Source organism: Apium graveolens, chromosome 7 (genome assembly GCF_009905375.1).
Source record: "Apium graveolens cultivar Ventura chromosome 7, ASM990537v1, whole genome shotgun sequence".
In the NCBI taxonomy this organism is placed as follows: Eukaryota; Viridiplantae; Streptophyta; class Magnoliopsida; order Apiales; family Apiaceae; genus Apium; species Apium graveolens.
In genome coordinates, this window is record NC_133653.1 from 244,784,695 (window position 1) to 244,807,821 (window position 23,127).

The 23,127-nt window shown below is 31.0% G+C and overlaps 2 long non-coding RNA genes across 4 annotated transcripts; both read right to left on the minus strand.

The window, feature by feature from the left end:
• Window positions 1–4,753: 4,753 nt before the first annotated feature.
• Window positions 4,754–10,075, minus strand: LOC141671315 (uncharacterized). Of its 2 annotated transcripts, none has more exons than XR_012555048.1 (3): window positions 9,961–10,075; window positions 5,634–5,777; window positions 4,754–4,860 (listed from the first exon to the last, which is right to left on the minus strand). It is a non-coding gene; the product is annotated as an uncharacterized LOC141671315 (long non-coding RNA). The 2 variants fall into 2 exon arrangements; XR_012555049.1 differs by lacking the exon at window positions 9,961–10,075 and adding an exon at window positions 6,794–6,870.
• An 84-nt stretch (window positions 10,076–10,159) lies between these two features.
• Window positions 10,160–22,462, minus strand: LOC141671040 (uncharacterized). 2 transcript variants are annotated; one of them, XR_012554911.1, is made up of 5 exons: window positions 22,345–22,462; window positions 22,171–22,256; window positions 19,143–19,233; window positions 16,596–16,689; window positions 10,160–10,243 (listed from the first exon to the last, which is right to left on the minus strand). It is a non-coding gene; the product is annotated as an uncharacterized LOC141671040 (long non-coding RNA). The 2 variants fall into 2 exon arrangements; XR_012554910.1 differs by having other exon boundaries at window positions 19,126–19,233.
• Between the last annotated feature and the right edge of the window lie 665 nt (window positions 22,463–23,127).

Genomic DNA, 23,127 nt, shown 5'->3' on the forward strand with positions numbered 1-23,127 from the left:
CTTGCATGGTTAATTAGAGCCAAAATGTGGAACAAAATTGAGTTGTATGAAAGTGGCACTAAGAGGTGGTAAAAGGATGTCAAATTGGATGTATATGATGTTAACATGTTAATTATACAAATATATGGTGGAAAACGACTCTTATAGGGTGCAAAGTGACTCTAATATGGTGGGAAGCCACTTACATGATTGATTTGAGCCAAAATGTGGTCCAACATTTACTCGTAGGAAAAGGGTACCAAGAGGTGGTTAAAGGATGTCAAATTGGATGTATAAAATGTTAACATTTAATTATACAAATATATGGTGGAAAATTATTATTATAGGAAGCAAAGTGACATATGGTGAAAAGTGACTTGCATGGTTGATTAGAGCCAAAATGTGGAATAAAATTGACTTGTATGAAAGTGGCACTAAGAGGTGGTAGAAGGTTGTCAAATTGGATGTATATGATGTTAAAATATTAATAATACAAATATAAGGTGGAAAACGACTCTTTTAGGGTGTAAAGTGACTCTAATATGGTGGGAAGTCACTTACATGATTGATTAGAGCCAAAATGTGGCCCAAAATTTACTCGTGGGAAAGGGATACCAAGAGATGCTTAAAGGATGTCAAATTGGATGTATATGATGTTAAGATGTTAATTGTACAAATATATGGTGGAAAATGACTATTATAGGAAGCAAAGTGACATATGGTGAAAAGTGACTTGCATGGTTGATTAGAGCCAAAATGTGGAACACAATTGACTTGTATAAAAGTGGCACTAAGAGTTGGTAAAAGGATGTCAAATTGGATGTATATGATGTTAACATATTAATTATACAAATATATGGTGGAAAACGACTCTTATAGGGTGCAAAGTTACTCTAATATGGTGGGAAGCCACCTACATGATTGATTAGAACCAAAATGTGGCCCAACATTTACTCGTAGGAAAGGGGTACCAAGAGGTGGTTAAAGGATGACAAATTGGATGTATATAATGTTAACATTTAATTATACAAATATATGGTGGAAAATTACTATTATAGGAAGCAAAGTGACATATGGTGCAAAGTGACTTGCATGGTTGATAAGAGCCAAAATTTGGAACAAAATTGACTTGTATGAAAGTGGCCCTAAGAGGTGGTAGGAGGTTGTCAAATTGGATGTATATGATGTTAAAATGTTAATAATACAAATATATGGTGGAAAACGACTCTTTTAGGGTGCAAAGTGACTCTAATATGGTGGGAAGTCACTTACATGATTGATTAGAGCCAAAATGTGGCCCAAAATTTACTCGTGGGAAAGGGATACCAAGAGGTGGTTAAAGGATATCAAATTGGATGTATATGATGTTAAGATGTTAATTATACAAATATATGGTGGAAAATGACTATTATAGGAAGCAAAGTGACATATGGTGAAAAGTGACTTGCATGGTTGATTAGAGCCAAAATGTGGAACATATTTGACTTATATTAAAGTGGCACTAAGAGGTGGTAAAAGGATGTCAAATTGGATGTATATGATGTTTACATTAACATGTTAATTGTACAAATATATTGGAAAGTGACTCTTATAGGGTGCAATGAGCCTCTAATATGGTGAAAAGTGACTTACATAGTTGATTAGCCAAAATGTAGAACAAAATTGACTTGTATGAAAATGGCAATAAGAGGTGGTAAAAGTATGTCAAATTGGATGTATATGATGTTAAAATGTTAATTGTACAAATATATAGTGGAAAGTGACTCTTATAGGGTGCAAAGTCACTATAATGTGATGAAAAGCGACTTACATGGTTGATTAGAGCCAAAATGTGGAACAAAATTGACTTGTATTAAAGTGGCACTAAGAGGTGGTAAAAGCATGTCAAAATGGATGTATATGATGTTAACATTAACATGTTAATTGTACAAATATATTCGAAAGTGACTCTTATAGGGTTCAAAGTGACTCTAATATGATGAAAAATAACTTATATGGTTGATTAGAGCCAAAATGTGGAACAAAATTAACTTGTATGAAAGAGTCACTAAGCGGTGGTAAACGGATGTTAAATTGGATGTATATGATGTTAACATGTTAATTATACAAATATATGGTGGAAAACGTCTCTTATAGGGTACAAAGTGACTCTAATATGGTGGGAACTTACTTACATGATTGATTAGAGCCAAAATGTGGACCAAAATTTACTCGTAGGAAAGGGGTACCAAGAGGTGGTTAAAGGATGTCAAATTGGATGTATATGATGTTAACATGTTAATTGTACAAATATCTGGTGAAAAATGACTATTATAGGAATTAAAGTGACATATGGTGAAGAGTGACTTGCATGGTTGATTAGAGCCAAAATGTGGAACAAAATTGACTTGTATGAAAATGGCACTAAGAGGTGGTAAAAGGTTGTCAAATTGGATGTTTATGATGTTAAAATGTTAATAATACAAATATATGGTGGAAAACGACTCTTATAGGGTGCAAAGTGACTCTAATATGGTGGGAAGTCACTTACATGATTGATTATAGCCAAAATGTGGCCCAAAATTTACTCGTAGGAAAGGGATACCAAGAGGTGGTTAAAGGATGTCAAATTGGATGTATATGATGTTAAGATGCTAATTGTACAAATATATGATGGAAAATGACTATTATAGAAATCAAAGTAACATATGGTGAAAAGTGACTTGCATGGTTGATTAGAGCTAAAATGTGGAACAAAATTGACTTGTATAAAAGTGGCACTAAGAGTTGGTAAAAGGATGTCAATTTGGATGTATATGATGTTAACATGTTAATTATACAAATATATGGTGGAAAATGACTCTTATAGGGTGCAAGGTGACTCTAATATGATGAAAAGTGACTTACATGGTTGATTAAAGGAAAAATATGGCCTAAAATTGACTCTTAGGAAAGAGGTACCAATAAGTGGTTAAAGGATGTCAAATTATATGTACATGAATTTAACATGTTAATTGTACAAATAAATAAAGGAAAATGAGTCTTATAGGGTGCAAAGGGACTCTAATATGGTGAAAAGTGACTTACATGTTTGATTAGAGCAAAAATGTAGAAAAAAATTGACTTATATGAAAGTGGCACTAAGAGGTGGTAAAAGGATGTCAAATTCGATATATATGATGTTAACAAGTTAATTGTACAAATATATAGTGGAAAGTGACTCTTATAGGGTGCAAAGTCACTATAATATGATGAAAAGTGACTTACATGGTTGATTAGAGCCAAAATATGGAACAAAATTGACTTGTATTAAAATGGCACTAAGAGGTGGTAAAAGGGTGTCAAATTGGATGTATATGATGTTAACATGTTAATTATACAAATATATGGTGGAAAACGACTCTTATAGGGTGCAAAGTGACTCTAATATGGTGGGAAGTCACTTACATGATTGATTAGAGCCAAAATGTGGCCCAAAATTTACTCATGGGAAAGGGATACCAAGAGGTGGTTAAAGGATATCAAATTGGATGTATATGATGTCAAGATGTTAATTGTACAAATATATGGTGGAAAATGACTATTATAGGAAGCAAAGTGACATAGGGTTCAAAGTGACCCTAATATGATGAAAAGTAACTTATATGGTTGATTAGAGCCAAAATGTGGAACAAAATTAACTTGTATGAAAGAGTCACTAAGCGGTGGTAAATGAATGTTAAATTGGATGTATATGATGTTAACGTGTTAATTATACAAATATATGCTGGAAAACGACTCTTATAGGGTACAAAGTGACTCTAATATGGTGGGAACTTACTTACATGATTGATTAGAGCCAAAATGTGGACCAAAATTTACTCGTAGGAAGGGGGTACCAAGAGGTGGTTAAAGGATGTCAAATTGGATGTATATAATGTTAACATGTTAATTGTACAAATATTTGGTGAAAAATGACTATTATAGGAATTAAAGTGACATATGGTGAAGAGTGACTTGCATGGTTGATTAGAGCCAAAATGTGGAACAAAATTGACTTGTATGAAAATGGCACTAAGAGGTGGTAAAAGGTTGTCAAATTGGATGTTTATGATGTTAAAATTATATCCTTATATATAATTTGACTAAAGCACTTAAAGTGGGATGGTTACTTTGGTATAGTCATTTTGGTATGGTCGTCACTGGACCCCACAAAATTTTTTAATTAGTTTCCCATTGAAAACACGTGAACAGCAAAACAACAAAAAAGACAGGACTCAAAAAACAGGTGAATGCAAAACCCTATCTATCAATGGGCAAAAGTATTGAAAACCTGGCACAGGTATTATTTTAGATACATATATATGTATTATATATAAGATCTTGAGGAATTGATGCAGAATATCAAAATTGTTTCTTACGACTTTGGGGTGAAGGAATACAAGACTAGAAAAATGGTAAATTACGAGGGTGACTTATGATGACGTAACCATCTCTCTGATACATTATCTTCCAAGTGGGCATTCATATACCCATTTCAGGTTGCACATTTACTATCACTGGATCCTCTATACTAGGAGATTTTTTTATCTGTAATTTTTTAATTGCCAATTTAAGTCTTCCAACTTCCATCAATTTCAAACGTGTCCTTCAAAACCAGGGAGAGAGTATTATGACCTTTTTGGGTCTTTTAGTACATTGTATAAGAGTTGAATACAATACTAATAATCAAATTGAATTGAAACTCAACATAAATGAATAATTTTATATTAATAAATAAAAACTAATGACAAAACTCTTTCAAAATATGAACATATAGACTAGCACAAGATTTGCTCATTTAATTTGGATTCCTTCACTGCTTATGTAAGAACCACGCCCTTCTACTTTGTTTTATAAGTTGTGGCACCTATTCTGCTTTACCTGCAAAAGCTTCCATAATAATATAAATTAAAGTAAGCAAATTGATAGCCTAGCACAAGATCTTTTTGACCTTTCATATAAGTACCATACATAGGAAAATGCACACACCACTCCACACCTATATCCAATCAGCACAGCTTCCATAAATAATAAAAATAAAACTAAGCGCCATGTAATTAAGTGAACATTTCTGATAGGCTAGCACAAGACCTTCCAATCACCACAGCTTCCATAAATAATAAAAATAAAACTAAGCACCATGTAATTAAGTGAACATTTCTGATAGCCTAGCACAAGACCTTTGCCACATTCATTAGAATATATGTGTTCATTGATTTAATTTGTGTGGTATAGTCTCTGTCAAGGACCTCAGCTTGATTATTACCACATACATACTCTGTATTAACGTATTAATCATTGTTATTATATTTACAGGAGGCAAGCAAAAATCTCAACAACTGCAAAAGGTTATATGTACAAATTTTTGTTGATATCCTATTACTATTTTTTCATTTTTATTATTACAATTTGAAGTTTTTAACTCATGTCCTCCAGGTAAAGTCAAAAAAATATTAAAATTAAAAATCCCAAAAAGGTCACCTATTTGTTGGTAAACAATTGAGAAATTATAGTTAATTTACATTCATTAAAAAAGACATCTGCCCTGTATATTTAACTACGCTTACATTTGTTTGAAGTAGGAAAGTTTTTGTTTCAATAATGTATAGAAGTTAACCACATGCCTTTGGCAGGATATATATTTATGGTCTCACCTGGTCATGGAAGATCCTCGAATGGAAGGATATGAAAATGGTGATAAAAGGCTAGAGCGAAACAAAAGACGACGCGAACAGTATAACACAGTGACAGACGAGGCCAGGATTTAAAGAAATAGAAAGCGATCTGAGCGGCGGCGGCTACAAAAAGAAGGTATTGAACACTTAAGAGATATTCAGACTCAGTAACACAATAATAAAGGCACTTTTCAAGTATTCATAGTTGCACTTTGAAGTGAGAATAAATAATAAAAAGAAGTTGTAGAACAAGGAAATGATCTAGAATTAACAACAAACATACTAATATAAAAATCATGTTATGCATTAACAACAAGTACATGACATAAAATTAACAATATGAATGCTAATATTTTTTTTCATTAACAGCTTTGATGGAGATAAGTGTTGTTGACATCGATCAACCACAAACTACTAGGTACAGTCATTATGGTGAAGATTGCACCTCATCAATTGATGAGCAGAGGCTTGCGCGAAATAAAAGGTGACGTGATCAACGGGCCGAGAAAAAGAGAAACTTGCAAAGTAAGTTGAGGAATTTAAAGGACTCCCACTTTGAAATTATTTATTAGCCGTCACTTTAGTCTTGCAAATAACATAATAATTGTATCTATTTAGTAAAAATGTTAAATCCACCACAAGTAATTGTATCATTTTACGATTAATTTGTTGATAATTTTTTTAAGCTATATGTTTGTTTATATTGGATTAACAGGTTCAATGGAGAAAAATGTAATTGAATTTAATCAATAAGAAATTCCTACAAACATCCGTTATCTTCAAGAGGGTACAATGTTAATTGATGAGCAGATGATTGCACGGAATAAAAGACGGCGTGATCAAAGAGCCCAGAAAAAGAAAAATTTATTGCGTAAGTTCGAAATCTCCCACTTTCAAAATATTTATTACGCGTAACTTTGGTGTTCCAAACACATTAATAATTTTATTTGTTATGTAAATTTTAAAGATATAACAGAGACCGAAGAGCCGTGTAATGCCGAACAACATGCACAATGTAAGAATATGATGCAAAACCCGGCACAAGTAATTTAAGCATTTTACGTTAAATTTTTGACTAATTTTTTGAAGTTATATATTTATTTGGTTTCAATAAATAGGTTTGATGGAGAAAAGCGTACTTGATCAACAACAAATTTCCACTCTCAACCATTGCCTCGAAGATTGTAACCCAATAATTGATAAGAATAAGTATTTGCTAAATAAACGACAACCTGAAGAACAAGGCCAAAATAAAAAACAATACAACGTAAGTCAAAGAAACTGAAATACTCGCACTTTTACTATATATTAGGTTTAACTTTTTTTCCTTACATACAACATACTGATTCTACTTAGTGTGTCACTTTATAACATGTAATAGGTACAGATGAGCAAAGAAATGTAATAAACATGCGACGTCGTAAGAAACGAGCTGAAAAAAAAGTTTCTCAAGTAAAACGTAAGTGAAAATGGGTAAACCTACCACACATAATTGTATAATATGTTTAATTTATTAAATGCCAGTTTTCATAAAGTAATGTGTAATTGTTATAAAGAATATTTGTAAACTTCATTTGAATAAAACATATAATCTACAATTGTTACCTGCTATAAAGTGGTGCAGTTTTGCATGTCATACCAATCTTTGTTATTACTATTTTGGTTGAAACTGTTGTTGTTTTACAGAGACTGATGACCGGAAAAATGCACGAAACAAACGTCGTCGTGAACAACGAGCCCAAAAAAGGGAAGTTTTCCTTCAATGTAAGTTAAAGTAAAATTTTACATATGTATGTAATATCAATAATTTTAAATTTATGCACTATAAAATAATATTATATGCCTCATATTTTAAATTTGGATATGTATTAATAAACTGTGAATGCATTACATATGTAGCTAAGGATGTGCCTACGAAATCGATCCAAATGATAAGAAGACAAACTTTTACAACAAAAGGTAACTTAATAATTTTGTTTTACAATTTTTTGAAATTTTTTTTACTATAAACCTGGTAAGGTTTCCTCTTTAATTTTTTGTAGCATTTGCTGAAGTTAGTACACGAACAAGGAACAAAATAAATGCCAAAAAATTGGAGTTTGGTATGTATTAGTTCATAAAATTATACATTTTTATTTTTATAATTTGTATCACGTGTAATGATATTGATTATTTGATTACAGGAAGAAGTAATGCTATTTTGGACATAGGATTTCCTACAGAAGAGTGTTTTCATTGTGGTGCGATAATGTGGAAATATGAAAGAACAAAATAACAAGACCGTACAAATTCTTGGGGTTTTTCACTATGTTGTGGTGAGGGGAAAGTGGAATTGCCAAAATTACGGGAGACTCCGGTGGAATTGAAGAATTTATTAGACGGTTCTGACCAATTAAGCAAATCATTCTGCACAAATTCTAGGATGTTCAATAGTGTATTTGCATCTACATCTACAGGTGGAAAGATTGATAACAGGTTTAATCATGGTGGAGGACCTTTTGTATATCGGGTATATGGAGAGCGTAATCATCAAATAGGATCTTTGTTTACGGAGGATGATGATCCAAAGGCTGTATATTCTCAAATTTATATGCTTGATAATCAAGAAGCATTACAAAGTCGCATAAATTTCCCACACAACGATAAACCTTTGGACAACAGGATAATTGAGCCACTCTCAAAAATGTTGGACTGTGAGAATGAATTGGTAAAAATCTACCGCCAGGCATGTGATCGGTATAAAGAAACAAATTGTGAACCATTCAGAATTCGTTTAATTGCAAATAGGGAAACAGATGGTCGGGAGGATTGTACCCCTACCAATGTTCATGAATTTGATGCATTAGTTGCTGATAATAACCTCATTGATAAAAGAGACATAATTCTAGAGTATAAGGGAGGTGGTCTCCATAGAATTTCGGAACTTAATCCAAGTTACATGGCTCTGCATTATCCATTATTATTTCCACATGGTGAAGATGGTTTTAGAACCGATATACTACACCGTGGTGTTACCACACATAGACCAAAGAAAAGAGACCAAGTCTCAATGAGAGCATTCTATGCGTACCGATTTCAGCAACGTAAAAATGAAGGGCAAACAGTTATTCGAGGAGGTAGATTATTCTTACAGTATGTGGTCGATGCATATACATGTGTTGAACATGGAAGACTATTGTGGGTACAATTGCATCAAGAAATATTGAGGGCTGAACTGTATAATAATATAATAGATTGTGTAAATCGTGGTGATGTAGATGCGAGAACTGTAGGTAAGCGTATTGTCCTACCAGCTTCTTTCACAGGTAGTCCTCGATATATGCAGCAAAATTACCAAGATTGCATGGCGGTATGCAGAAAATTGGGAAGCCCGAATTTATTTATTACTTTTACATATAATCCGGCATGGCCCGAAATAAAAGACTTATGTGCTAAGATTCCTAATCAAACCCCAGATGTCAGGCCAGACATTATATGTCGAGTATTCTAGATTAAACTTGACATGCTCTTAGAAGATTTGATGCATAATCACGTCCTTGGGAAAGCTATTGCAGGTAACATGTTTTTTATTATATATTTTCCGGTTTATGATTGTTAATAATATAGTGGCAAAAATATAAGGAAATTAATATATCTTTGCAGAAATTGTGAGTAACACAACATTACGCTCTTCAACTATCCTCTCATCCCTAAAAAAAGTAAGATTAGGTCGCCTGGTAAGAATAAATCAAGGTCTGTACAATGTCACATAATACCAAATACCATGAGAAGCATAAAATATAATACCTTCCAAAGTTATGTAACCTTTAATTTATTCATATTAATATTACATGAAGACTTTGCATAGAACCTTAATAATGTATATCTATAAAAACACAAACACAATAATACAATAATACACAAAAACTAATAACAACAATAATTGTTTAAATTAGAAAAATTTAGAAATTATCTCAAATATATACATAAACTCAAATTTGAAAAATAAACTTTACTAAATACATCTATACTTAACTATAATAACTAGAATAGATTACATTTTGGTTCAATTATCCTGATTATATTTGTATTTTATATATAATAAAAAAATTGAAAAAACAAACATACTACCTAAGTCATCGTATGTGCAAGCCCTTCTAAAAAACACATACATTATTCCCCACTGCGGAATGATTATACATATGTTAAAAGTTTCAATTTTATAATTACCATTAACCATCCCTTATAGCCTCCATAAAAGAATAATACTTTCGTTGGGTCTAAATTCCACATGGTAGTACTTTATAGGAAGTAAAGAACTTCATACCTTACATTCGAGTGTTCACCAAAATATTTCTTCAAGTGATTAATCACTTCACTAGAGTTGACAAAAGACACTATAATGGATTCAATACCCCCTGATAATCCAAATTCAATATAAACCCAAACCTGTAAGAAATGGACGGTTGAATTTAACATACACTTACATTTTCATTATCAATCACCAACAAAAAATACGAAATCCACAAACCTTTGCAGAAATTATTAGTAACACATCATTAGGCTCTTTAACTATCCTCTCATCCTTCCAAAAAGTAAGATTAGCTCGCCTGGTAACAATAATTCACAGTCTGTACAATGTCAAATAATATCAAATACCAAATACAATGATAAGCATAAAATATTATAGTTTCAAAGTTATGTAACTTTTATTTAATCATATTAATTTTACAGAAAGATTGCAAAACAACCTTAATAATGAATATCTATAAAAAGACAAACACATCAATACAAAAATATGAAAAAACTAATAACAATAATTATTGTTTAAATTAATAAAATTTCAAAATGATCTCATATAAAAACTTAATCTCACCTTTGAAAAATGAACTATATTCAATTCATTTACACTTAACTATAATAACTAAAATAGATTATATTGTGTTTCAACTACCCCAATTATAATAGTATTTAATGTTAAAAAATTAAAAAAAAAATAAGCATACTACCTAAACCGTTGTATGCGCAAGTCCTGCTAAAAAACACGTTATTCCCCACTCAAATACTACCTCTGCTGCGGCCTCTGACTCATATACTACCTCTAATTCCGTCTGCTTCGGCCTAAATTTTCAAAACTTCAATAGTAATTAGCAGGTCAAATTCATCCCAATCTCTACCCTTTGTTGCAGCAAGGTACTCTTCCCAATTTCCCCCGTCTCTTGGTTATACTTGGTTATTCAATTAGCCTGTTAAATCTTGATTACACAATTGATTTTCCTTATACACAAGTTAAGTCAGTAGATGACATTAACTTTAGTATTTATTTAGTCAATTATATAAATATATATAGGTGTCTAGCATAATGTTTTAGAAGATACATATACGGTCATTTCTGAAGAATTTAATTTAATTTTGTTTTTTAAGAAAAATATTATGTTTGCAGTAGCATACACAGTGGAATTTCAAAAAAGAGGCCTCCCACATGTGCACATAGTCCTTTGGCTTGCTGAATACTATCGTTGTCATTCTACGGAAGAAATAGATTCTATCATTTCAACAAAAATTCCAGAAAAGGAAACTGATCCTGTAGGTTTTGAAGCTGTTACAACATTAATGGTTCATGGTCCATGTGGTGCTGTCAACCCAAATTGTGCGTGCATGAAAGGCAACGAAGGCAACAAAAAGTGTAGCAAGTTTTTCCCAAAAGATTTCAATGCTGAAACAACAATCGACTCAAATGGATATCCAGTCTATAGGTGACGTAATGATGGCCGAACAACAAAATGTAAGGGGGTGGAACTTGACAACAGGTATACAATTTATGTTAATTGCAAAATCTATTAAATCTTTAATAAAATAATTGCAATACTAAAACATTTTCAATGTTACAGGTTTATTGTACCATATAATCGAGGATTATTGGTTAAGTATCAGGCACATATAAATGTTGAATGGTGTGATCAGGGTAACCTAATAAAATACATGTTCAAATATTTGCTAAAAGGCCCTGATCGTGCAACAATGGTCATTGAGAGAGATGGACAACCACATACGGATGATTCAACAACCACTGATAATAATGAGATACAAAACTATTTGGCATGTAGGTATTTATCTTCCTGTGAGGCATGTTGGCGCATATTTGATAATCCAATTCATTATAGAAAACCTGTGGTCCAGAAGTTAATCTTCCATCTTGAAAAAGAGCAAACAATTTGTTATAATGAGAAAGAGTCTCTAACAACAGTTTTGAGAAGAAATCATATTGATGGGACAATGTTTGTTCAGTGGTTTCAAGCAAATGAACGATATCTGAGTGGAAGAAACCTAACTTATGTTGAATATCCAGAAAAATTTAAATGGGACAATGCAAGTAAAATGTGGATCCCTAGAAAAAAAGAGATTCCCGTAATTGGGCGATTAATATATGTTCAGCCTTCTGCGGGTGAGTTGTTCTACATAACACTTTTAATCAATATTGTATGTAGTTGGACATTTAATTTATGTTAAGCTTTCTACAGGTGAGTTGTTCTACATGAGACTTTTACTAAACTTTGTATGTGGAGCAACTTCATTTGAGAGCCTAAGAACAGTGAACGGGGTAGTGTACAACTCTTATAAGGAGGCATGTTTCCATCATGACATTCTTGGCAGTGATGATGATTGGCATTCAGCAATACAAGAGGCTTCTACGCACCAAACAGGTAATCAACTTAAAAATTTATGCCTTACTATACTACTTTTCAGAGGTGTCTCTAATTTTTCCTCTTTTTGAAACAGGTAGACAACTACGAAATTTGTTTGTAACTATACTCTTATTCTGTGATGTCTCTGATGTTCGGTCATTGTGGGATAAGAATTGGACCCTTATGTCAGATGATATTGAATATAGTCATCACAAAAAAACAGGACATCGGAACTTTGCAATCACTGCTGAAGAACTACAATCATTGACTTTATATGATGTAGAATTACAACTCCGTAAAACAGGCAAGTCATTGAAAGATTTCCCCACCTTACCTCCGGTAGATCCTGCACTTCATCTTAGAAGTCAAAATACACTTTTATACGAGGAGTACATGTATGACAGACATCTTCTTAAGCAACAAAGCCAGACATTAATCAAAATGTTAAATGAAAAACAGAAGATGATCCATCAAGTGTTGACCAAAAATGTCATGGAAAAAAGTGGTGGATTATTTTTCGTCTATGGACACGGAGGTACGGGCAAAACCTTCTTATGGAAAACTATTATTTCTACACTACGATTAGAAGAAAAAGTAGTATAAGCAGTTGCATCATCAGGTATTGCATCACTTTTAATAGAAGGTGGTAGAACTGCCCGTTCAAGATTCAAGATCCCATTACAAATTTTTGAAAATAGTACATGCGGCATTAAAAAAACACTTTGTTGGCCGAGCTAATTTTATATACCGATTTAGTGGTGTGGGATGAAGTACCGATGAATCATAGGCATATATTTGAGGCTGTTGATCGTACTTTCCGTGATATAATGCAACGTCAAGATCCTAACAATCTACAAAAACCGTTTAGTGGGAAAACAGTTCTACTTGGGGGTGATTTTAGACAAATCTTGCCTGTTTTGCCAAACAAGGGTAGGGAGGACATAGTGATGGCATCCATTAGTAAATCCTATTTATGGAAGCAGTGCACCGTGTTCAAATTAGACCAAAACATGCGGATTGTAGACAATGCTCCATCTGTAACAGTTGGTGAAAATCTTATTCCATATAATGAGTGGGTAATTAAGGTTGGAGATGGCACTATTAGAACTGAATTGAGGAAAGATTCGTCAAAATCAAATTTAATTGAAATACCACCAGAGTTACGTGTTCATCCAGGTCCAGATGGGAAACAAGCAATTATTAATACATTGTATTCAGATATACGTGAAGTGAAAAATGATCCAAATTATTTCAGAGACCGAGTCATCCTAAAACCATTAAATGAAGATGTTGATGCTATAAATATAGAGGTTTTGAAGCTATCACCAGGTAATGGAACAAATAACTTATGAATTAAATTCCAATCATACTTAATTCTCAAGCTCTATATATAATTTCTTAATCTTCCTTTTTCTTAATGGTTTGCTTTTTTCACTAACCAGGGGAATGCAAGATATATCGAAGCTACGATTCAATATGCAAGAGTTCTGTGAATTATGAATCTCAAGAAAATATGTACCCTATAGAATTTTTTAACTCTTTAAAATTTTTAGGTGTTCCAAATCACGTTTTGCAACTTAAAGTCGGGTCTCCAATTGTTCAACTCAGAAATATATGCCCAGCTAGAGGACTTTGTAATGGCACAAGGTTAATTGTGACGCAGCTATGTACAAAGGTAATTGAAGGAATTATCAATACAGGTAATCATATTGGAGAAAAGACTTTTATACCAAGAATATGTATGAGACCAACTGATTCCTCCCTACCTTTTGTATTCAAAAGAGTATAATTTCCCGTGGCTCTTTCCTATGCAATGACAATAAATAAAAGTCAAGGGCAAACTCTAAAGATAGTTGGATTATACCTTCCAAACCCGATATTTAGTCATGGCCAATTTTATGTGGCTGTCTCAAGAGTAACATCGCCAACAGGTCTACATATAGTTTGTGAGCCAATAAGCCACCCACATGAAGGAATGACTAAAAATGTGGTGTACCATGAAATATTTAATGATTTGTAACATTAACAAATCATATGTTCTCTCCTATTTTCTTAAAATTGAACTTCCTTCTATAACTTATTATATGAGGAATTTTCCTTATATTATTTCCTTATTATGATTTTTATGACATCTTTGATGTACAGTAGCCTACTCTCAATCAGGGACCTGAAGTTCAAAGCTTAGTTTCAGAAAATGCAATTTTATAATGTCTTAATACTGTTTACAATTCCATTATTAAGCTCCCTTGGATATAAGTTACAACTTTTTTGGGTATATTAACCCTATTCAGATGAGTTTAATGTTTTGCTATGCCAATTATTATGCAAGCAATTAGCAAAAATAAGAAATTATTATGTGACCTCTTCATGCAACATATTCTGCGGTTTGTGTAATGCTATTACGAATTTTCTTTATATTTAATCCTTATTATAATATAATGATATTTTTGATATGTTGTACATCACTTTGCAGTATCCTACCCTCAATTAGGGACCAGTAAGTTCAAACCTTAGTTTCAGAAAATTCAATTTTATTATCAAATAATTATGTAGACACTTCCATTATTACCCCAACTCCCTTCAATATCAGTTACAACTTTTCTCTCGGGATATGTTTTTTTAATATACCAGCACATAGAGATTTCATAAAAAAATATCCTTTCAAATTTAAACTTACATTATTAGTTAATATATTTATATATATATATGTAAACATGCATTTCACAGTCAATTTACAAATCTATACATATTCAAACTCTCTTAATCAAATTTCATTAAAATTAATTAGTGAGATTATAGACATTTTAAACTTATCTTTCTCTTTTCTTTAAACGTATCTTTCTTTCTTTTTTAATGTATCTTTCTAATATATTTTATCTGTTTTACTAAAAGTCATACCATATACAAAAAAAATTTTTACTTGACTACCTCCAAAATATAATGATAAAATATACCTAATAATTAAAACCATATAACATTTTCATATTAACAAAATACTTAAAACCAAATTTTTAGGATTTAAAAAAACAATTTAATTTACACTATAATAGTTATTTATTGAGAAAAGTCTTATGAACATTAATATTTAGCCTCCAAAAATAAAGTTAAAATATATTAATTAAGTCCTAAAATATATACTATCCTACCACCATTTGCCTACATGTAAACACAGATTACTTCTTTCACAGTCAATTTACAAATCCATACATATTCAAACTCTCTTAATCTTATTTTGTTAAAATTAATTAGTGAGATATACAACACAAAAACACACCACTATTCAAACTCTCTTAATCTAAAAATGTTAAAATTAATTTTTTTTCCTAGATATACAACACAAACACACGCCACCTCTCTAGATATGTATCATTATACAAATATAGACATTTTAAACTATCTTTCTAATATAGTTTATCTGATATACTAAAAGTCATACCATATAAAAAATTCTTTTTTAGTTGACTACCTCAAAAGACAATGATAAACTATACCAAATAATTTACTAAGGTCTTATATATATACTAAACACAACTGCAAACAACAAAACACACAACTGCAAACCAAATAATACAGGAAATGTTCAGGTAAAATACATTCTCGGCCCATTTTTACTCATGGCACTATACATTGGGTTAAGCCTCCCATTACTTACCTTACATTCTACACTTTGTTATGTTTACAGAATGACATTAGGTTATCACTTGCTTAAAGAATTAACATTGGGAAAGGACGATTCAGCCATCAAAGTACGACTAAGCAGATGTGGGATTCAATTAATGTAAGGACAAAATTTATTATGAACAAAAATCTACTCCTGTTAGATGAAGAGGTAACATTCATTTAATACTTCATTTACAAAAATATCATACTCATTAAAAATATATTGCTATATATGCAGGACCAGCACATACATGCAACTATTTATGTCAATCAATTTGACCAGTTTAACAGCAAACTCCATGTTGGTAGCACATACATTATCTCTAATGTTAAGGTCGTGCCTGCACAAGATACATATAGACCTGTGCCCGGTGATAAAGCCATAAACTTTCAAAGGAAAACAACAATCAAAAGGATTCCTGACGAAGGAAACATATCAGCCTACAAATTTCACTGTTTGTCTTATGAAGAAGCTAAAGCAAGGGTTGGAAATGTAGTTGACCTTATTGGTAAAGATTGTTAAAAACATTATTTTTTATTATTATAACATTATAGTTAAATTATAACATTATAGTTAAATACAAAAATTGTGTTAAAAACGTTTACGATGTCTTACCAAATAAACCATTTCCTCAATAGATGTTGTTGGGAGATTGTTGTCATACACAGAGCTGCAGACTACATCAAATGGAACCCACAAAATTGACATCCTGCTACAAGATCAAAGGTCAGTAAAATTACATCTACTAACCACTAACTAATATATCTATCATAATTAACAAAACAAGGCATTTATTATGCAGGTCCGAGGAGATCAAACTAACTCTTTGGGAAGATAAAGCAAAGAAATTTACAGATGAGGAACCCATGTACAAAAACTCGGCCACATATGTCATTGTGACTGGAACTTTAGCCAAAAATATTGAACGTAACTATCATTCCCTTTTAAAACATAAATATTTAGACACATCCAATTTTGTACTTTTTAATTATTATCTCCTAATATGATTACCTTTGAACAGGTCAAGTTCTGTTATCCTCAACGTCTGCCACACAACTATATTTTAACGTAGACCACTCTGCAATAGTCAATCTCAAATCATCCGACCTCTTCAAAGATTCAAGCAATGAAAATCCAAAAATTGTCCGATCAATACTACAAGTTGGACAAACTACTATATCAGATATTAAAGTAATGACACTCATACAACTGATCGAAGCAAAGCTACATGACAATGATAAGGTAAAAATATTGTTTATAAGATTTAATTTGAAAGTTTACCATGTACTTAAAAACATACATTCGACAGGAAATACTATGCACAACTGAGGCAACAATTATCGGAATAATACCAAATTTTGGTTGGTATTACGTGGCTTGCAACAACTGCTTTAAGAAGATGAAAGATGGAACAAATACAAAACAATGTTATAATTGCCCAAACATTGAAACAAGCCCAACTTACAAATACAAAGTCATTGTCAAAGTGAAAGATGCAACTGCAACTACCACTTTCATATTATTCGACAAGCAAGTTCTCAGTTTGATAGGAGTACCGGTTCAGCATATCATGGACACAAACGAGGTAATATCTCTCCCACTACTTTGTATAAATTTAAATGTTCAATTCTAAAATTAAACAATAATTTCTTTTATTATTGCATATAAAACAGCATTTGTAAATCACATTTCAAACAACCATAACAACAATAATTGTTATATTAATCCATTTAAGTTAACATTTATATAATAGATATCACCAAAACCATTACAATATAAAAATTATAATACATGCATGTACAATTATATCGATAGATGATTGTATTCATAGATGCTATACATGTTACCCTTCTTGAAACAAATATTTAATATTAAAGATAGTTCTCATAAAGTAATTTAGGCAGATAAAACATTATAAATATACTACCTATTGGACAATTGAATTAGATGCATATAATTGTTAAACTTAAAGAGAACATGAGCCTAAACATACTCTGCAGTGAACATACTCTGCAGAGAACATGGAAGATAAAAAATGTCAGTTAGACATCTTTCGATTATATAATTAACCTCACAACCTATTAACTTCAACCTAATCATAAAATGATGAAAACAAACATACTCTGCAGTGAACTAGAAAAAATATAACCTAAATAACTAAAAACTAACTTGAATAATTACTAATTATTTAATATAATTAAAAATATATAATACATAAATAAATATAAATTCCAAAGAATATACTAAGATGTAAATAATCAAATTAACACGAAAACGTAAAAATGAAACATGTTTATACATGAGATATAATATCCATAACATAAATACTACAAACCAAATATATATATATTTTTGAAATATATTATATATTACTTGACCTTTTAAATATATTTTTTCCAACAGAATAATTAAAAAATATATAAACAAGAGAAAATAATAATAACAAACATGTAAAAATAAATTTCACTACTTAAAAAATGTAAGTTAACCATATTTCTATTATATAATTAACCACACAACCTATTAATTTCAACCAAACCTTAAAATGACAAAAACAAAAAAAATCTTATCATAATGCAGTGAATTAGAAAAAATATAACCTAAATACCTACAAACCAACATGAATAATTAATTACTAATCATTTAACATACATACCCATCCTAAATTCTCGAAATTGTAGTTTCATTTTCTAAACACATTTTTACACCTCTTATATATTATAATTAACTTATTCAATTCCAGTACTAATGACTTACAAAAACAAATTTAACAATGGGAAACTGAGTGCATCAGGTTAGAATAGCATTAAGGACTGCATGTTAGTGCAGACAAGAACTGATTAGAAACATGTATAAGTGTTAACTAACTTTATCATAAACATCTCCATATTCATTCCTATTAAGCAATTGCACTTATTTAGACCATTCTAACCATTACAATTTAGCTTAGTTTGCTTAATCACACATAATATCACATATATAATTGAACATATTTTCAAAATCCTATACTAACCAAACACCATTTATATTTTTTGAAAGAGGAAGCAAGTCCTATGAACATTCCAACATTCATAACAATATGATTGGGAAAAAATGCACATTTGACTTGAAGGTCACTAATTACAATATTGGACGAGAGGAATACCTGGTCACCAAACTTACTTGTGTCAAGAATGAAGAAACACAGACTGGACAAGATGGTGCCAAAAATGGAGATGTCAATCAAGCTTTGTCAACCACGGAGCATGGAGACCTGACCAAAAAACGCATGGCAAACATAGACGATGATCAGTTAGACAATATCATCACCAAAACCAAGGACCAGCACAGAATAAAGCAGAGGAAGTTCAAGGATAAAGACAATACTACAAGCAGTGGAAGAGTGCAGGAGTAAATTCCTTCCCACCTCACTATCAATAAAACATTCAATGTTTTTGAATTCGAACTTAAAACTTAGTTTACATTTCTTTTTATAGACTATTAGGATTTTGCTGCTTTGACTTTATTTTACAACACCTTTGGTATTGGTTTCATTCCATGAACTTTACATTATTATTTAAGAAATTTAGCCATTTGGATGGTTCAAATTTTAATGCTTAGAAAAGTACTTTTCATGTCAATGTACTACATTACACATAAACAAATTAATTCTTTATATTTAAAATTCAACCATTCTTCAGTCTGCATAATTTTAAATAATGTCAGAATTATAATAATTACAACTCATACTTTTTAATAAACTTATTTTTATACATGCCCACAACTACAAACATATGTCAAAAAACATATATAAACAAATTTATTTTTTATAAAACTTATTTATTTATTAATTCATTAAAATGAAATAATGACAAAACATAAATTAAAATACTCCTGACAACAAATAAAATTTATTACTTGGAAACTACAATATAAAAATAAAATGGAATTTTGGGTATTTCAACCTTAAATATTAGGATTATATGTAATTCAAACAAATCCCACAAATCCTATATCAGAAAAATTTTTAACATAAAAATTATTTAAATTCCGATTAAATGTAAAATTTACTTGAAGCCTATTGAACAAAACCTAATTAGATTATCATAAACGGACCTATAAATTATTAACACATAATAGACGACTTAAACAACTTAAAGGATATAAATCTACTATTTTAATGATAAGTTTACTTAAGAATCATAGTTCAATCCATATACACAAAACAAAATAGTATAATCAAACTCTATTTCATAATGATATAATCAAACTCTATTTCATATTAATCTACAAAAATTTATCACTTTAGAATAAGTCTCCTATAAATACAAACAAAACCCAAAAATACAAACAAACCTCATACTCTCCCCAAGCTATGAAACTAGATACAAAAAACCAAAAAATGATAACCCTTACTGACATGCCCATCTTTGCCATCTTACTAATCCTTGAACAACTAGCAACACTAGCTTTGTAGATTTCTACACATTCTTCAAAACTTGGTCACAAACACAGAAAAGAATGACGGTAAGACACATGTTAAGCTACTACCCGACTCAGGAATTATATACGTGGGGTAAGAACACCAACAAATCAGTAACTGATATGCTGCTGCATTTTATGGAGATCTCAGGATCATATTATGACAATACTGATGCCCTATTTTTTACAAATTTCCGTATAATACTTCAGCGAAATATTGGCCTCTACAATCGGCACAATGAATCTTATGAAACTCTTTGCAACTTGGCAGAAAATGACCATACTTTGTCATCAATAACAACAAAAGTTTTGGATATTTACTACTGTCCAGAAAAAAGAGCTGCATCAATCGACAACCTGATAGAGATGTTGACCAAACCTGATACAGCTAAAAAATTCCCTACTACCATTCAGGTATTACGAACAGTTGCTAAAAGTGTTTGGCCAAACCACATTTTCACTGAACTCTATGGTCCGTCAATCTGTAACCAACACAACGAAAACTCACACCCACATTTTGTGTCAGACGGAATGCCGATCCAGTCGCATCTCATATATGACTACGCATGCCCAAGATATAAGGTCGCAATTATAGTCGCCTATTTTGCAGATCTCAGCCAGTCTACAAATATATGATCATGCGGTGATCATGGTCTACTATCTTTAGAAAATTGTAGCAAGGGAAAAATAATTTTTGTTTCATTTGGAACATGGCCTAGGATTTCAAAATTTATTGTTGTGTATTACTTTCTTTAGAAAAATTAGCCACTAGCTAGGGAATAAATCATGTATGTTCCATTAAGAACATAGCTTAGTGTTTGAGACTAAATTTAAATTTTCTTTACCATCATATTTGTTTTTCTGTTTCCTACCATTTGATATAATGCACACATTTACATTCTCTTATATAAAAAAATATAAAATACATATATAGGCACTACAACCAAAGAATAAAACAGGTAACAATTAAATTAAATGCACACTAACATACTTATTTCCATGCAAATAATGTTACATTCTTCATACTTGGTTTTAAATTAGTTTCAACCAACTCCCGCCTTCAAATTGTCATGTGTAAAAATAATTTTACTTTCAAAGCTAGGCATTCATGCGAAATGGATTTAACGTTCTGCAATACCTATTGATATTTTAACTGTATCTCTTCTGAAAAAGGTGTAGCTTCTTTCTTCAGTTTTTTCATTCTCATTACTAAAGACACTACGATGTTGCAAATGAACAAAATAATCAAATAAAATTTTAGAAAAACATATGACACTATGTAAGAACATCACAATCATCCTAATGATGTCCCTGTTCTTTTGCTATATGCAGCGGTTTGAGCCTTGCATGCTGCTATGCATAAAATAAATTATACCCAATTCGGAAAAATAAATTATACCCAATTCTGTTAGGTTTGGGATGTGCATGATCCATCTTTCTCAGCTACAACTTTATTTTGCAACTGCATCGCTACACCCAGTTATTGTAGGTAAATTGTCCATTTTTGATGTACCGTTATTTGGTGTTACTTGGACACCTATAGTTTTTTGAACTTCCATTAAGGACACCTTTCATTGTCTAGGAGCCAATGCTAATACTAACAAAATATACACTTTTAAATTAACCATTAATTATCCCAACCATTGCTACAAGGATCTGACTTTCCTCCAACAATTGACTAAAACAGAAGAAATGAAATCACCACTAATAACTGTAAAAATTTTATTACCTTACACACTTGTGTGATGCAGGTCTATAAGCCCTCCCCTTCAATAGCAACAGGAATGTGCTCTTTCTTATTTGTATCCACTGAATCTGAGAACAAATTTTGTAAAACCGAGAGTTGTCAAACAATCATATAGACATGATATCATTAATTATATATACCAATAGATAACAATACCTTATCTTAGTTTTCCTGTACATGAAACACCAAAAAATAAACCAATTAATCACCTTTCACCAATACACCCCTTCCTATCAATAATCACATAAACCCAAAATAAAAGATCCCCTTTCTTCCAATATATAAATCTTACTAATCTCTATTCTCTTCAAAGAAAATCACACACTCATACTGTAAACAAATGATTGTGAACATGTATACAGATTAGCGTATGTATATGTACAGATGTAGTGTATGTATATGTCTAGATGCATGTTATGAATGTGTTTTCTCTACTCAATCCTGTCTGAAACCCTTCTGCGTTTAAATTACTTTACTTATCGAAAAAATTAACAAAATTTATTTCTTTTCCAAATTTTGGATAGGAACCAATAATAATAGTTTTTCTTCAACAAAAAGTAACATATTAATCAAATTATTTAATTATACTAAACTATTAATTTAAAATAACTACAAAAAACCAAAATTTTATTTTATAATAATTTTAATGAATTTAGTTATTAAAAACAAAATACTATACTAACAAATTATACCTATTAAAAAAAATTATTATACTAGACGTAAAGAATTAAATGTGAATATATAACTTTCATAAAAGTTTAAAGAAAAGGAAATAGATATGTTTAAAGTGCACATCAGCAACAATGTAACATCACAATATGTACAAGTTTCCATGACACGTACTAATTCGTAATACAATTAAGAAATATTTAACAATGACAAGAAAATGAGCGTAAAGGTTATTAAATCATAAATTTCATAATTTTAACATTAAAAATA